Source organism: Triturus cristatus, chromosome 12 (assembly GCF_964204655.1).
Source record: "Triturus cristatus chromosome 12, aTriCri1.1, whole genome shotgun sequence".
NCBI classification, from domain to species: domain Eukaryota; kingdom Metazoa; phylum Chordata; class Amphibia; order Caudata; family Salamandridae; genus Triturus; species Triturus cristatus.
The window spans coordinates 148,202,386-148,219,732 of record NC_140595.1 but is presented as its reverse complement, the minus strand read 5'-3'; the positions used below and the strand labels follow the sequence as shown (position 1 = coordinate 148,219,732).

The 17,347-nt window shown below is 49.0% G+C and overlaps 1 protein-coding gene across 1 annotated transcript in view; it reads right to left on the bottom strand.

Annotated features, from left to right (window-relative positions):
• Window positions 1-2,822, bottom strand: part of LOC146772942 (intelectin-1-like) — a 51,940-nt gene extending 49,118 nt beyond the window's left edge. Inside the window, exon 1 of the mRNA XM_085637464.1 lies at window positions 2,718-2,822. The gene's annotated coding sequence lies outside the window, so the exon portion shown is untranslated. The remainder of the gene's footprint in view (window positions 1-2,717) is intronic.
• Window positions 2,823-17,347: the final 14,525 nt, after the last annotated feature.

Here is a 17,347-nt window from a genome sequence, read left to right as displayed (position 1 = left end):
GCTTCAATACCCTGGGCCACTGAGACATGCTTCAATAACCTGGGCCACTGAGACCCACTTCGAATAACCTGGGCCACTGAGATGCGCTTCAATAACTTGGGCCACTGAGATGCGCTTCAATAACCTGGGCCACTGAGACGCGCTTCAATAACCTGGGCCACTGACATGCGCTTCAATAACCTGGGCCACTGAGACGCGCTTCAATAACCTGAGCCACTGAGGCATGCTTCAATACCTTGGGCCACTGAGACGCGCTTCAATAACCTGGGCCACTGAGACGCGCTTCAATAACCTGGGCCACTGAGACCCGCTTCAATAACCTGGGCCACTGAGACGCGCTTCAATAACCTGGGCCACTGAGATGCGCTTCAATAACCTGGGCCACTGAGACGCGCTTCAATAACCTGGGCCACTGACATGCGTTTCAATAACCTGGGCCACTGAGACGCGCTTCAATAACCTGAGCCACTGAGGCATGCTATACCTTGGGCCACTGAGACGTGCTTTGATAACCTGGGCCACTGAGACCCGCTTCAATAACCTGGGCCACTGAGACGCGCTTCAATAACCTGGGCCACTGAGACGCGCTTCAATAAGCTGGGCCACTGAGATGCGCTTCAATAACCTGGGCCACTGAGACGCACTTCAACAACCTGGGCCACTGAGGCATGCTTCAATACCCTGGGCCACTGACACGCACTTCAATATTTTGGGCTACTGAGACGCGCTTCAATAACCTGGGCCACTGAGACGCACTTCAACAACCTGGGCCACTGAGGCATGCTTCAATACCCTGGGCCACTGACACGCACTTCAATATTTTGGGCTACTGAGACGCGCTTCAATAACCTGGGCCACTGAGACGCGCTTCAATAACCTGGGCCACTGAGACGAGCTTCAATACCCTGGGCCACTGAGACGCGCTTCAATAACCTGGGCCACTGAGACGCACTTCAATAACCTGGGCCACTGAGACGCGCTTCAATACCCTGGGCCACTGAGACGAGCTTCAATACCCTGGGCCACTGAGACGCGCTTCAATACCCTGGGCCACTGAGACGCGCTTCAATACCTTGGGCCACTGAGACACGCTTCAATTACCTGAAACTCTGAGGCAGGCTTCAATAACGCGGCATCATTTGAAGGTTTGCTTATTGGAGATGTTTGAATGTTTACCAATTCATTACATTTTCAGAACGTGGTCATAAACCTGAAACCAGCGAATTACCCTAACCATTAAAAAAAGCAGGGTGTTGCAAGACTACAACAGGACCTAATTCTGGAGAGTAAAGTGGCTCCGCTGCATCACAAGTCTGTAATTAAAAAAACAGCTATAATTGGGGTTCAATGGGCCCCTCATACCGCTGGGCCCTGGTGTCACTGAACCTGCTGCACTAATGGCATTAGTTCCTCTTTGTACCCGACTTTCCCTATCTCATCCCCATCTCTGTGCTGTCTCATCTCCGTTCACCGCTCTTCCTATCCCTTCCTCTGTCTGTCTTCCCGCCCTGTCTCTCACTCGAAACCTTCAGGTCTTTCACTTTTTCCCTCCTCGCTCCCCTTCAACCATCTCCTCTCTTTCGCTCCCACTTTTGATTCTCCATCATTGTCCTTCATCGCCTCTTTTAGCAGTGCCCTACTTTTCTTCCTCCCTACCATTCGATTCCTTAATCTACAAATTCTCTCCATCCCCTTCCTTCTGACCTCTAACACCTATATCTTGCCATCGCACAACTCTTTTCACTCTTTTTTTCGCCTGTTCTTTCACGGACGTCCCCTTTCAAGCCACTTTCTCTCCCACTTCCCCATCACCCTTTGCGCGTCTACATCTTTCTCCATTTAAGCATCGTTCTCTTATCTTTCCTCTCAATCACTTTCCTTTACCTATTGCTCTCTTTTCTCCATTTTCTCCAAGTTCCGTTATTAATTTCATCTCTTCTCCGTTTTCCTTTCCCCCCTCTTCCAGTCCATCCAACCCGCCTCTCCGCGGTGCCAGGCTCTGTGTTTAAAGCATTTAGGGGCATATCAACAAGGGCTTTATCTCTGCTTTTTTGGCTTTTAAAAAGCAGAGGTAAAACTAGCGCCCTATCAACAACAGGGTGCTAACATGCAAATTTGCATGTTAGCACCCTTTTACTCTACGCTTCCCCTTGCATCTCTAATGAGATGCAAAGGGGGCGTTCCGGAGTAAAATAATAGGAGAAATGTCGCTAAGCGACATTTCTCCTATTATCAAGAATGTCGCTAACCCTGTTAGAGACAAAAAAAGCAGCACTAACCGCTGTTAACGCTGCTTTTTTACGTCTGCTAATTTTCAGACTTAGCCATGATATCCTATGGAAGGAGGATATCATGGCTAAGTTTGCCTGTCCCAATCAACAAGGTAACGTGAGATTATCGCTGGGTTTCCAGCGATAATCTCACGTTAGTCTGTTAGCGTGTAGATTTTTATCGCTATTGAGATAAGCGTTGCTAATAGCACGCTATCTCAGCAATAAAAATTCACGCTTGCCGGCGATAATTATCCAAGCGCTAAGTGCGCTTTGCGATAATTATCGCCGGTTGTTGTTGATATGCCCCTTAGAGCAGATGACCTGTAATCTGCAGCCTGTACAGGGCAGGCTGGGCCCCCCACTCACCTCTGGACCCCGGTGCCACTGCACCAGCTGCACCACTGATAACTACGACCCTGCAAAAAAGTTACAGCCTCCAATTACCTGCTTCTCCTTTCACGAGAAACGTTGCTCTAGCCTGAGACAACCTCTGCCTCGGAAGCTTGTCTCGGAAGCCGTCAAAGCGAATGCAGGGATGCACACGACAGCTCTCCCTTTTATAGGATTCCTCTTATCAGCGGCCCCATAGTAAACCGCAGGGCAAATACGTGACATGACTGGAAATTAACCAGACTTGTTTTCTGCAATTGTAGAACGCACGCAAGGGTGTGGTCGAGAGTGCAAACAACTGGATGTATGCAAATGGGATGAGTCGTCGTGCTGGCCCATTCTGGTTCGTTCTAGTTAGGGATGGGCCTAGCACCAAAAATGTCTACCATGCTTCCGTAGTTTATGAGCTCTTTTCTAAAATGATTGTTATATTTTCAAATTGTCGAAAATCTGGTTTGAAAATACATAGATGGGCTTGGTGAAAGGTCAGGGTGTGAACACCTTTCACAGCTATGCTAATAATTTTTTTCAGAGGGTAGGATTTTTCCTGTTTTCCAGCATTTCCCAAAACGTAGAGGTCGGGCTTCTCATCCAGAAAAAACTACTGGAGGATGTGTGGCCACTTCAGTGGAGACTGACATGATTTGGCATCAAATACTAATATTTTCATGGAAATTCTTGAGGGTATGCACTTAACCTTTCAGGTAATCCACGTGCAAGGCACCATGCCATCACTGCATTACATAAACCTCTGTGGAATTACAGGTGGGCCCCAAACATATTTGAGCCAGCCCAATGCTGCCACACACCGAGTGCCCAGGCCCTGAGACCAGGTCCTTTCTGCATTGATTCTGTAGAAGTGCAAGTTCAGCAGTGACAACACTGGTGGTCGTATATATTCCCTGGACAACACCAGATCTGCGCTTCCAGGAGACCAAGGCACTGGTTTAGAGTGTTGTGCAAATGGTTAATATGTGTAGAAGCAAAGTTCTGCACAGGTTGTGCCCATAACCAGTTTTTTTCTTTTACCTCGTCCACAATTTGAGTTGTTTGTCAGAATATGTATACAGAAATATCATCTGACATAAATATAGTGACCTAAATATAGTTTACAAAAATATAATCCCAATAGTGTAGATGTTGTACACAATATTCATGCCAGGTGATATTCCGACAACGAGATTTCAGTACCAAAGTACAATTTGGGAAATCTGCATCTAAGTAGGGAAAAAGCAATTTTCCACAAGGGATGTCCTTCATACCAAAATTGCTTCAGTCTCGATCATGCCACAGGTCAATCATAAAAGAGGAAGGGGTGGTCTCCTAATCAATAAGTCACTCACAACTGCACCCACCGCAATACTAGCCTTCTTCCCTCGAGTCGGCTCCTACTCTGACTTGTTCTAAACCACCCACCAGGAAGCATCAAATCTGATGATTATCTTGAAGTTTTAAATCACAATTCCCATCAATCATTCTTGGAGAGCTCAGCATCAATCCAACAATCATCAACAGACTCCCATTCACTCAATTTCTCTCTGGCCACTCTCGTAATTTACTTGATCTGATTTTGATTTTTTAAAACACTTACTCATGCCCCACTAATCAACAGCCAATCTCCCACTGACCAAACATCACACTCGTCGGCTTCCATCCCTCCAACCCCAAACCGTTTAGAGAAGACCCCTATCACCACATGCTGGCACTGCTGAAATGCTCCTCCATCATCTCTAAATCCAACTCATAAGACAGCTAAACCCATATAGAAATCCTTAACTTTATATCAACACCACAACACATTGAGAAGAAAAATCATTTGGCTGGCAGTGTCCTCAGCTATGGACTGCTACTACTACTTCAAAAATCAAAGGCTCTGGAATTCTTACGAGACCTCATTTAGAGGTGGGGGTAACTGGAAATCCAACAGACATTCCCAGTTGTGCTACCCAACAAGCTACATTTTTTTGCATTGTTTTTAATGGTGTTTGTGATGATGGTGCCAGCTTCATCATCAGAAACACAGTTGTTAGAAATGGGGGTCTCTAATTGGCAGAGGTAGGTACCTTTGTATAAGTAGGGAGCCTTGCTTCTAGTCAGGGTAAGGGGGATACAACCTTTAGAGAATTCCTGCTCACCCCCTTGGTAGCTTCGCACGAGGACACAGGTTTATCCCAAAGGCAATGTGTAAAGTATTTGTACACAAAACACACAGTAATACAGTGATAACAACACAAATGGACACCACACCAGTTTAGGAAATATCTTTATCTAAACTCAACAAGACGAAAACAACAAAAACCCAACATACAGGTAGTAGAATTGCACTTAAAAACAGTTATTTCGTGTCTCGGGACGACGCAGGCAGGGTAGTGGCGGCGGACATACTCCCCCGAGGGCTTTCGGACCACTCGGCAGTAGCGGTGACGCTGCATGTCGGCCCCAAACAAGGTCCCTTCCGTTGGCGTCTTTCTGTTTGGAACCTCCAACAAGCGCAATATAGGGCGCATATGGGGGACGCGGTAGAGCAGTATCTGCAGCGCAATTTGGGGACGGTGTCGACGGCGGCGTCCCTGTGGGAGGCAATGAAGCCCACGCTCCGCGGGGTTGATATTTCCTACTGTGCCTCGGCACGTAGGGCCCGTAGGGACACGCTCGTGCGGGCGGAGGCGAAGATTTTGGACCTGGAGGCGCGCAGTGGAGGCCCGGAGGGACGACAGGCCCGCCGTCAGCTGCTGCAGGCGCAGCGGGAGCTCTCCTCTCTTTTGCTGGATGAGGCCCGGCAGGCGTGGTTGGCGACCCGCAGCAGAATTTACCAGTGGGGGGACAAATCCAGTAAACTCCTGCATAGATTGTGCCAGGGGGCGACACGGCCCCTTGTTCTCCCGGGGGTGGCGGGACCTGGGGGATTGCCGTTATCAGACCCGCTGGCTATTGCTGAGAGCTTCGCGGACTACTATGCGGAGCTCTATGCGCCACGAGAATGTTTGCCGGCTGAGGCTATTGACCGGTTCTTGGATGATCTTCCACCTAAGATTTTGACAGATGACGCGAGCGCGGAGCTCGACCGTCCGTTCACTGCGGACGAATTAACTTCCGCTCTTCAGGAGTTGCAGTCTGGTAAGGCACCGGGTCCTAACGGATTCCCAAATGAGTTTTTTAAAAGATACTTCCAACAGCTGGGCCCTCACTTTTGCAGAGTGGTGGAGGAGGCCAGGGAGGCGGGCAGCCTGCCCAGGGATTGGCGACATGCGGAGGTTGTGGTATTTCATAAACCCGGCCGACCCCCTGAGCATCATGCCTCTTATCGCCCCATTTCCCTTCTCAACGTGGAGGCCAAGGTCCTGGCAAAAGCACTTGCTAATCGTCTCCGTCCTCACATCTCGTCTCTTATACACCCCGACCAGGCCGGCTTTATGCCTCAGCGGGCGACCCGCCATAATATACGCAGGGCGCATGTGGCCATAGGTGCTGCGGGTCGTGTGGGGGTCCATGCGGCATTATTACTGGCGGATATGGATCGGGCATTCGACTGGACGTATCTGTTTGCCCTCCTGCGCCGACTGAACCTAGGGCCTCGTTTTCTCTCCTACGTGTCTCTACTTTACACAGACATTACCGCATCCGTGAGAGTGGCGGGCTCTGTCTCCGCTGTCTTCCCTCTTGGTCGTGGCACTAGACAGGGGTGTCCTCTGTCACCCTATTTGTTCGCTCTGGCGATGGAGCCCCTGGCGGCGTGGGTGCGGGTTGACGCGCAAGTATCGGGGTTTGAGTGGGCGGATGGCCTGTCAGATCGTATTGCCCTCTACGCCGACGATGTGTTATTCTTTCTTACACAACTAGATAGGACTGGCCCGCGGTTGCTACGCATTATGCAGGTGTTCGGGGAGACTACGGGCCTGCGTATGAATGAGCGCAAATCTACTCTTTGGGTCCTGGGGAGCGGGGCGGGTCCGGGTGCTTGGGCGTCTGCGGTTCAGGTGGCGAGTGGAGGGTTGAAATACTTGGGAGTACTCCTGTCCGACGTTCGGTTGACCTCGTGGGAGGGCAATCTGGTGCCTGTGTGGAACAGAGTGCGGGAGGATGTTCGTGTTTGGTCTCACATGCCCCTCTCCATATATGGCCGCTCGGCCATCTTCAAAATGGTGGCCCTGCCTCGGTTGCTTTACCAACTGCAGAATCATCCCTATCCTATTCCCGGGGGCTGGTTCCGCCAAGTCAACGCAGTACTGGGTCAGTTCCTTTGGGGTGGAGGGGTAGTGCGGGTGGCGCTGCGTACATGTTTTAAGTCAACATATTGTGGGGGACTTGCCACCTCAGATATTCTCTCCTACTATATGGCATCCCACCTGCTGGTCCTGAATGAATGGTGGTATGGCGACAGGTCGGATCCGGCATATAGCCTTGAACGCCGCCTAATGGGTGATCACTCGCTCCACACCCTCCTCTATTCCGCTCCGCTGCGACGGCTACTACCTAGTGTGACGCAACTGGTCTTTCAGATTTGGAGGCAGGCGCTGCGGAGGACGGGGTGGTGGAATCGCCTTACGGGGGAGACTCCGCTCTGGGGAAATGGGGGTCTGCCGCAGCTGGCGGCCCTCCCCGGTTTTCGGGACTGGGATGCGATAGGGATTTCCACCCTGGGTGACGTTATGAAGGGGCCCATTCTGAAATCCTTCCAGGAGCTTCAGAAGGACTTTCAAATGCCGCGTACCCAATTCTTTAAATACCTGCAGTTCCGACATGCTCTTTCCCCAAGTCTGGTGGGGCTTGAGGTGTTGGACGATTTTAGTCCAATTGAGGCGAAGGTGTTCATGGGGGACCTACGAGACCACAAGATTTCGAGAATATATCAGTCCCTGGTAACTCACTGCTCCCCGTCGTTGCAGCACCTCCGAGAGGTTTGGGAGGGGGATGTGGGTCAGCTGGAGGAGGAGGACTGGACAGAGGCTCTGGCCTCGCCACGCGGGGCGGCTGTTGCTGTGAGCCTTCGGCTCATCCAGTTTAAGTATTTGCACAGAGTCTATTTCACTCGAGTTAGGCTGTATAAGGCGGGCCTGGTGGCCTCTCCGCATTGCCTCCGCTGCCTGACTGCTGAGGGGACGCTGCTCCACACGATATGGGACTGTCCTGCGTTAACTAGGTTCTGGCGGGGGGTCTTGACCTGTCTGTCGGAAGTGCTGGGGTGGGATCTCCCACGGTCCCCCAAACTGGTGCTCTTGCATGTGATGGAGGATATAGGGGGCAATGTCTATAAGCGCCATCTGATGCTCCTGGGTTTTACGCTAGCTAAAAGGGATATAGCGAGGGCGTGGAAGGCGCCAGTTGCACCGTCCATATCTGTCTGGAAGACCGGTCTCGATTTTTGTATGGGATTGGAGGCCCCCATCTATGTGGCGCGGGGCTGCCCCCGTAAACATTATAAAATATGGAAGCGCTGGGCAGACTACAGGGGACTAGATTTAGAGCCCATGTTGGAGGAATAGTTGGGTGGGGGGTGGACCGTCTCCTTCCAGCCCTACAGAGGCATGGCACACTGGAGTGCCGGGCGCAGCCGAGCTTGGGGGGTATGGGTCATGGACGGCACAAAATAGTGGTTGAGCATAGATCTGCTGCCTTGACTGGATGGACAGTGCGATGGGTGGGGGAGGGGGGTGGGGGGTGGTGTTATGTTTTTTTAAGGGAGGGGACTGCATTGGTTCTGCATGTCTCTTTTGTAATTTACACACGATATCTCATGAGGAAAATGTCAAAGCTGGTATGTTGTCTTCTGATATGGCTGAAGTCTCTGGGTCACGGAGCTTCGCATGACGTGTCTTTGACGAATAAAATTTGTTTACAAAAAAAAAAAACTGTTATTTCCCCCAAAAAACTTGTAGAAAACAAATAGCTCCACCTGGGGCTATTGCGATGTCGTGACAGCAACAAATCCAAAGTACAGCGCCGACCGCGAGGAGTACAGCATCGGGCACGGAGTCAGATGGGCCTCCAAACAAACAGTACCTTGCAAACAAAGTGTATGGCGATGCATGTGTTGTGGAGGTGAGGCATCCCTGCCGAGGTCAAGGCCGGCTTGCCGGTTGCCATGAGGGAGGCTAGGCGTCGTGTCTGTGAGGAGATGACATGTCAAGTCCAGGACAGGGGAAGATGGTTGCATCAGCGGTGAGGCGTCGGTTTTGGTGATGGTGCAAAGTCAGCGAGTTTGTGGAGTCAGCCTCTGCGGTTATCAGTGCCGCGATAACAGGATGCAGGTGCTGGCGGTGAAGAGTTGATGCGAGTGCTGGTGTTGGGAATGCCGATAACTGCAGGCATTGAAGGTCGTCAGAGCTGCGGTGCAGGCCGGGCAGTGCGTTGTGCACTTAATGAGCGGTGCCACTGGCCTTGGTGCAGGTTGTGGCATCCCAGCGGCATCACTGATGCCATCGGAGACAGGTTTTCTTGCTTCTTTCACGTTACTTCCAGCTCTCAACAGCAGGAATAACCTCCAGAGGCTCAAAATTGGAATAGACACCCCCTGACAGGTCAAAACTCTCACCAATAGGTTTCAGGGGAGCTGGGGTGAAGCTTTTTGTCCCTGAGACTTCAGAACAGGAGGCCAGAATACCCCAGCCCTTAGAGATTCTTTTTCATGGAGGTTCTCAGCAAAGTTCCAGTTTTTGGCCTTTCCTTGGCAGAAGCAGCAACTGCAGACCAACCCTACACAACACAAAGCAAAGGGGCAATACTCCTCCTCACAGCTCTCCAGTTCTTCTCCGTGGCAGAGATTCCAACTTAATGCTTTGGCGAGCACGTGAGAAAAAGTCTGCCTCCTGGTGATTGGCTGAATTTGGCTTAAATTCCATGTTACAAGATTAACACGGAGTCGCCAAAATTCTGCCGATGGAATGGAATATTTTGTCTATCAATAATTCCACCTGCTGGTCAGTACACATATTTTTATTGCTATACAATTCTTTATTAAGATTTTACTGGGTATGATAGAGGTAACACATCTCTACAGTCCAATTTGCAATGCCAACTGCAGTAGTATGCAAACATATGAACAGAGAAGCCCACACAGTATGATACAATCAACTATGGCAAGCACAAAGGGGTGCCGTTAGCGAGTAGTATATTTCGCCCCAGTCAATGAGGAGGTGTTAACAGTATGTTTGCCATCTCAGGGGGACCTCCCTCCAGGAGATAAGGGGGTCCAAGGAAAAGGTTCCTCCCTATGCTAATTATTGATACAAGCGTCTGATTTTTTTCTCATTCCTAATGTGGTTTAGCGGGTATTTACTATGACACCTCAGGGGACAAGAGGAAGAGGAATAGTGGGGGTGTGAAGTAGGTTTGGGCAGGCATTCCCATCAATGGATGGGAAGGTGTTTACCCCTAGGACTTAGTGATATCTTACAGGTGGTAGTCATCCTGATCCAGGTGATGGTTTGGTAAAGGGTTACCATATTGCTTCAGAGAGTGTTATATGGTCATTAACTCTGTAAATAATACGCTCACACTCAGCAGCCCTAGCAGGTTCATTAGCCACACCGAAAGGACAGGGAGAGTTGTTTTTCTTTAATGGCGTAATATGCACACCTTGGCCGCGGCCAGGGCTGTCACTAGACATTTTTGGTAGTGTGTATTGTGAAGTGTACAGGCCACCGTATCATGAAGGAAGGCAAGGTGCATCAAGGGTATGACCTGGCATGTACCTAATTTAGTCCAATAAGGAGTAAGTGGCACGTAATGCCAGAGGACATTTGGGAGCTTACAACCACACTCCCCGCCTCTCCAACAGATATTGTGCGGTAAGAGGCCAGCCCCATGAAGTTTCGGGGGGGGGGACAATCCTAATTATGAAGAGTATTAAAATATGTAAATTTCAGTTGGGCCTTTTGAAGCATTGTGTTGTGGTTGACAAGGAGTTCTGTCCAGGCCTCCGGGGTGTACTCCCATTGTAACCAAGGCTGTAAGTGTACTCTTACTTGTTCTTTTATGGGAGCTAAAAAGAGATGCTCGACCAGTTGGTTATGCAAGCTGGATATCACCCCTTTGTAGCCACCCCAGGTCTCTAAAAAATAACGGGTAGGGTAGGTGGGAGGTTATAGGTATCCCCCCTCAGACGACTACAGACGTAGTGCCACAGTTGGTGTATGTCTGAGATAGGAGCGGTGGTATAAAGCCAGACGGCTGTGTGCATGGTTTTACAATGTCTGCATGGCTTTAATTTCTGGATTATCTGCCTCTCGCGGGGAGGAGAATGGGGTCTGTAGAGGGCTCCAAGATTCCTGTTGCATAGAAGTAGATCACTTTCCATGGTGACCTAAGAGACAGGGTTGAGGTAAGTGTTAAGCCAGTGCACCAACTGCGACTGGTGATGTGCTGCATAGTAAGAAGCCATATGCGGCTATCTGAACACCTCCAATTTAGTGTGTGCATACAGTTTGTTAATTTTCAACTGTGGATGGTTGGTCACTCAAGTGAAGGATTTAATGACTGTGTCTTTTTGCACTAGCAGCTTTTGGGGAATTAATAGTGAGAGCATCCCAAACACGTAGTTGTATCTGGGGATGACCATTTTACCCGCCTGGGCTTGGCACCATCTGGACTGCTGGAAGGTGAACCTTGTCAAAGTTATTTTGGGATTTAGTCAAGAGGGCCATTCACGGCCTGACTGGGAAGGGAAACCAGCCCTGGCAATTCCACTTGACTGACCCTGTGGGGGGGGGCACTGAGACGCTCTTGTTGCAAGTACCACTGCTTACCACTGCTGCATTGTTTCTGGGGGGCGATATTGAAGCACTGCTGTAAAACTGTCCCCAGTGAAAAAAAATGGTTAGGTTATCCTCTACCATATTGGAAGACTTCTGTTGAGGAGGATCTTGAGATACGTCATCCCATTTGGAACTCATATTAAGTGGAAGCTCTCAATGCAGGCCCTAGTGGGGACTAAGGATGTAGGCATCACCTTGCATTTATTCCAGTTCACTTTATACCCACAGAACTGAGAGAAGGAGTTCAGATGTTCTATGAGGACAGGTAATGAGTCTATTGGATTGGTGACAGTCTTGAGTATGTCTTCAGCATATAGTAGTATCTTCACAATAGATGTTTACACTGTCACACCACTGGTGTGGTGAGAAGGTCTAAGCGCCTGCGCCAAAGGTGCTACAGCAAGGCACAACAAAAGTGATGAGAGAAGGTAACTGTGTTTCGTGCCCCATCTTATGGGGAGGCAATGCGAGAGGAAGCCCCCACAACTTAGTTGTGCTTCTAGTGTATAATCCTGCCGTCAAACATTGTTAATAAACTGTTGCCCCAATGGAAACCTCTCCAGGACTTTGAATCGATAGGGCCTTTTAAGTTGGCCGAAAGCCTTTTTCAGTGCTTCCTGGTCCGAGTCTCTGGATACTGATAGCAGATGTGATAGTATCCTCATATGATTCCTGAATGATTGGCCTGGGAGAGAGCCAACTGGGGAGGAATATATCAAGGAAAGTATTACTTTGCCTAGCCTGGTCGCTAGTATTTTGGCAAAAAATTGTAATGCCACAATTATGAGGGATTTAGGCCTGTAACATCCACACTCTAACAGATCTTTTCCCTTCTTTGGAATTAGGATGATGATAGCTTTTCTAGACAGAGCTCCAAGTGAGCTGGACTCCTCAGCCTCTGAAGTCTTTGTAGAGCATGAGTATAATCTGGGGTTTGTGGCATTTAAAGAATTCACTCAGGGTTGGATTTTCGCTGGGGAGTTGCAGGTTGTGAGTTCTGAGATGAGATGTCTCTCTCTAAAAGCTTTCTAATTTTTGCTGAGAGAGAAAAAGCAGAGAGGGAGTGATTTGAAGAATGTATCTGCCTTAGATTGAATATAGTGTCTGATGCTTTCTAAAAGGGCTCCTAATAAGATGGAAATGCCTCTGTGGTAACTTCGGGGTGCATGAGGAGGTGTCCCCAGCCATTAGGTGCTGCAGGTATCACTAGCTGAGAAACCTGCTGTTGTAGCTGAAGCATTTCATAATGGCACATTTCAATTTTGTCAAGGCATTTTCTGTCTTGCTGGTATAGTGGGTTATGGAGGGTGAATTCCTCCAGCTGAAGCTGGTGCTGTATAATGGTCTGAAAGTAGCCTTGTGTTTTGCCATCAGTTTTGTAATGTTTTCATCCAGGTGTTTCCTCACTGTTAGGTTCCACTCTTTTTGAGCGCAGTGTCCCTCATCATTGGGTCTCTCTGAGTTACTTTACCTGCAGGCCATTATATTTTTTGGGGGGGGGTGCCGCAGAGTGTGAATTCTCTGCACAACCTTCCTTTGCCAATGGCTAAACCTGGCATTTGTAAAGCACAGAGTTTTTGTTTACTTACGCCACTCTTACATTGATCTTCTGAACAGTCTTCTAGGTCTCTGACCTTCTGCATGAGGCACCAGATTTCTGCCCTTAGACTGGTTGATGAGTCACTTGCCTTTTAACATCCTCCATCTTGATGTCCACTCTGTCTAGTCAATTGTGCACTGATGTAAAGTCAGAGCACATATGTTTTATGTCTGTTGCAAGGCCAGGGAGAGTGGAGTTGAAGCCCACCATCTTGGAGTAGAGATCTCTTTGAGGATAGTGTCTAGCACCGTCGCAGACACAGCATTTTGCTTTGGTGTGGCTCCAACCTTTTTACCTGTTGTAGATTATTTGATATGATCAGGAGGATTGGAGTTCAGCTGTTCTCTGGCCTCATCCAGTCGAGACGTTGTGCTGATGGAGATGCGCCCAGTTGTCATGCCTGGATCTAAACGGCAGTGAGTGCTATGGATTAGGCTAATCAGGCTCCACTTGCATTGTGCTGCCTACTTCTCTGCCCTTCAACAGCAGGGAATCTACCCTGTTGTAAAGCTGTGCGGTGGAGAAGTGAGACGGGGGCAATCCGGGTGCCCTAGACTCTGCAGGCCTAGAGACAGCAGATTGGATGCCTCCCTAAGGAGGCTGACAACTTATTTCCCATGACCTAGTATGAGCTGTCACTGGTCTCCAGCAGGTGGTCAAACAAGATGCAGTAGATCTTACAGGATTATCGTAGGCCTTCAAATCTAATGCAGTCAATAGGTTTCTTCCCCGGGGAGGCCTAGACTGCTTGCTATAGGGCCCTTCTAGCGTAGGTCTTCAGCCTATAGTCATCTGGCTTACTTTAAGCTTGAGGTTTGTTTGTGGTAGTCGGTATGTGCATTCACCCAGTGGTATGCTTCCATATACATCAAGTGCTGCTGCAAACTGGGGTGGCGTAGTGAGCAAAAGAATGATGGATTTAACTCATATCTCTTGACTGGGGGTGAATGTTTGATTTATTCATCATTCCATCCATCATTTATTGCCACAGCACTTTTCAACCTAAGTGTGATGGATATGCCCAGAAATTGGGTCCGCTGCTCGTTGTGCCACTAAATTCAAGCTAGCCTGGCTGATAGGGTTGAAACCCCGAACATGGTCCCAGGAAGCTTGTTTCCAGTCCAGGGAGGACCCGGCTTGGCAGTCGGGCTGGACTGTTCCATGAGGACCAAGGTCAAGACTGATTTGCATATGACTGGGTCCAAACTGAGGTGTTGTAGTGAGCAAAAGAACAATGGATTTAACCCAGATCTCTTGACTGGGGGGGAAATGTTAGATTTTGTGGCATTCCGTCCATCATTTGTTGCAGCAGCACTTTTCGCCCTAAGTGGGATGGGTATGCCATGACGTGGGTCTCTTTCTCGCTGGGCCACTGGATTCAAGCTAGCCTTGCTGATGAGGGGTGATACCCCAAAACCGGTCCCAGGATGTTTGTTTCTGTGGCATCCATGCTGAAATAGAGCTTGACCTTTAAAAAATCCTTTCTGGCTCCCCCCTGTCTGAGTAGTACAGAGGTTTGCAGAAGTTTGCATTAGATTGTGCCCTGGTTCGAAGATTTGATCTCATGGTGATATTTAGCAAACCTACTTCTTGGATATGTTTTTCTGGAGTATTTGTTCTACTTAGATATATTGATCGGGCCGTCTGTCTCTTGTAAAACCAGGATTTGCAGATAAACTGACAAATAAACAGGAAGACAAATTGAAATAGCAATATTGCCCTAGTGGTGTTGCGTCTCCCCAGTCCTTATTACATTTTATGTTTTTTTATACGTTTTTTAGGCTGTATTTTAACCTATTTCTAAAACCTTTTTTAAAGCAGTTAGGTGTGCTTTAAAGTCAGTTCCCTTCTGAAAGGAGCGGTCAAAGCATGTAAATGTATGGAAGGATAACCGGCTATTCGTTTTTTGATCTAATGTTTTATGTCTGTACCATCAGCTAACTTCCTACACAAGTTTCTTTTTAAATTCTGTTCATAGCGGACCCTTACAGGGTTTTGTTACCAGAATTGTTTGCTGTTGGCGTTTTCTACAGTTTTTTGTGTTGTTACTATCTACTCCAATGTATTCCGCACTTTTAAGCTGCACATTATGTATGCACTTTATTAGTCAGTCAGTCAGTAAGTCAATTATCTTTATTTCGCAGTATTTCTACTGCATATAAAGTGCACAGAGTAAAAAGAAAGCCAGGCACTTTATGACCTTCCCTGGAATGCTATTGGATACCTCAATGGATGATGTCTTTTGTATGATTTTATTTAAAATCAAATAAAGGTTTCTGAACTGAACTGAAAATCAATATAGAAAACAAAGGGCCTCATTTACAACAAAATAACGCAGTGCGGCGCCGCAAGCAATTTTGCTGCAGTGAGAGGCGTCATTTTAAAAGCACGGAATGTGTCATATTTACAACAATATGATGCCTCCCTGTGCTTTCCCATGTCCTGCCGTACAATTGGCTGCCATGCGCCAACACAGGCACCCTTGCGTGGTGCAAAGGTGCCTACGTTGGCGGATGATTGTTTTTGTACAGGAAGAGATACCGTCCTGCACAAAAACAATCACTGATAGTGTTTTCCTCTCTCTATGTGTGCTGCAGCATGCATAGAAAGAGGAAATAAAAGTATTTCTCCTCGTTGCGCCTCCTTGTGCCTCCCCTGGGGAGGCGTAGAATTCTGACGCACTCCCAGGTTTATGACATGTTGTAAATCTGAGAATGCAGCGGATTCAATAGGTGTTTGTGGAAACATCGACAGCAACACTCATGTTACTTTTCACACAAAGTGATGGGTGAAAAGGGGCCGTATTTACAAGGCCATAAAAAAGCCACTTGCATGGTCTTGCAAAGGTGGGCCAGAACACTGCGCCGACAGTGCGTCAAAAAAAGTGACGCACCAGCAGTGCAAGGGGCTTGTAATTAGAATGTCTGTTTTTTAAATCTTTTATTTAAGGTTATTGCACGTGCAAATCAAAATGCATAAAGACAGAAAGAAAAGACATCAGAATGTCTCAAGCACAGTCATAACTGTGTAGTCAAGTTAGTGTGCTGAGGCTGGACGAGATGTGTGAAGCAAATAGAAGAATGCAAATAAAGAGGGACGGCCTGCAGACCTTAAAACAAAGAAAGCTGATATGGCTCAGGAGTTGGTTTTGTGAAAAATAATGTAAGCACAGATTTTATGGATGTTACATGATGGGCGCTAGTAAGCAGAGTGATGGTCGCAAACATATGATAAGGAAATAAACAAGGAGTAAAAGAGGACACCAGGAACAAGTGCAAAAGACTAATAAAAAGGGAGAAAAGGAGGCCGGCAGGGAACTGCCAATTATGGGGTAACCTACCAGAATATCATGGCCGAAGTATCGTGTGATAGAAAGATTGTGTCCTAAACATTGTTGCGAAAAATATCTTACGCGTTAATAATAGAAGCTCTGGAGGAGCCTAGCGCGCAACCAAGATGGCCGCGTAGGTGCGAGGCTCCCGAGGACCTCCGCGACCTCCTATGACTATCCTGAACATATCCTGTCCCAGATGAGGGGACTGTGTTGGTGAGCCTGAGCTGAGGTGGCACCCGTTTTCCGCTTCCAAATCGGACCTCGGACACCGGCTTTAGCACCGATTGAGGTTTGCGGCCTTCTCCTAGCCGAACCCCGGATTTGCGCTGTGGGGCGATCCAGTGACAAAGTGAACAACAGCGGCGGGCAGGGCTTGGTGACTCGCGTACCCCGCACTTTCACTTTCGCTTTCGCACCCCCCCTTGCTGTCTCTGCGAGGTTGGGTCGCGGGGCTTTGTGTGTTGGTGTGGCCTCGCCGGGGGACCCTGGCTGCCCGCCGGCTGTGATCCGCCCCGCAGATCTGGGGTGGCACCCCCCCGGAGCCCGTGGACCGGCCTGCCTGCCCTTCACGACGTGGCTGGCGCGACCGGGAGACTGGGACCATGGCCACGAAACAAGATGGTGACTGGGCAAAGATAAAATCGACCCGGCGTGGCGCAGCCCATCAGTCCAACAGCATGGACCGATATACCCTCCAGAAAGGATCTCCCGAGGTGCCACGCAGGTCCCCTGAGGGCCCTACTGATGCCCCCGATCTGCCCACGGATCTGACTCTGCGGGATGTCATGGGCGCCATCGCCGAGATGAAGGCCTCGGTGGGCCAGCGTTTTGATACACTGGCGCAGAAGATCGACTCGGTCCTCGTGGATGTTGGCCTGGTAAGGGCCGATCTCTCCAAGACCAACGACCGAGTCGATTCTTTGGCCCACACCGCATCGGGCCTTACGACAGATGTAGCGGCCCTACAAACGGAGGTGCGCCGGCTTGCCCGGGCGAG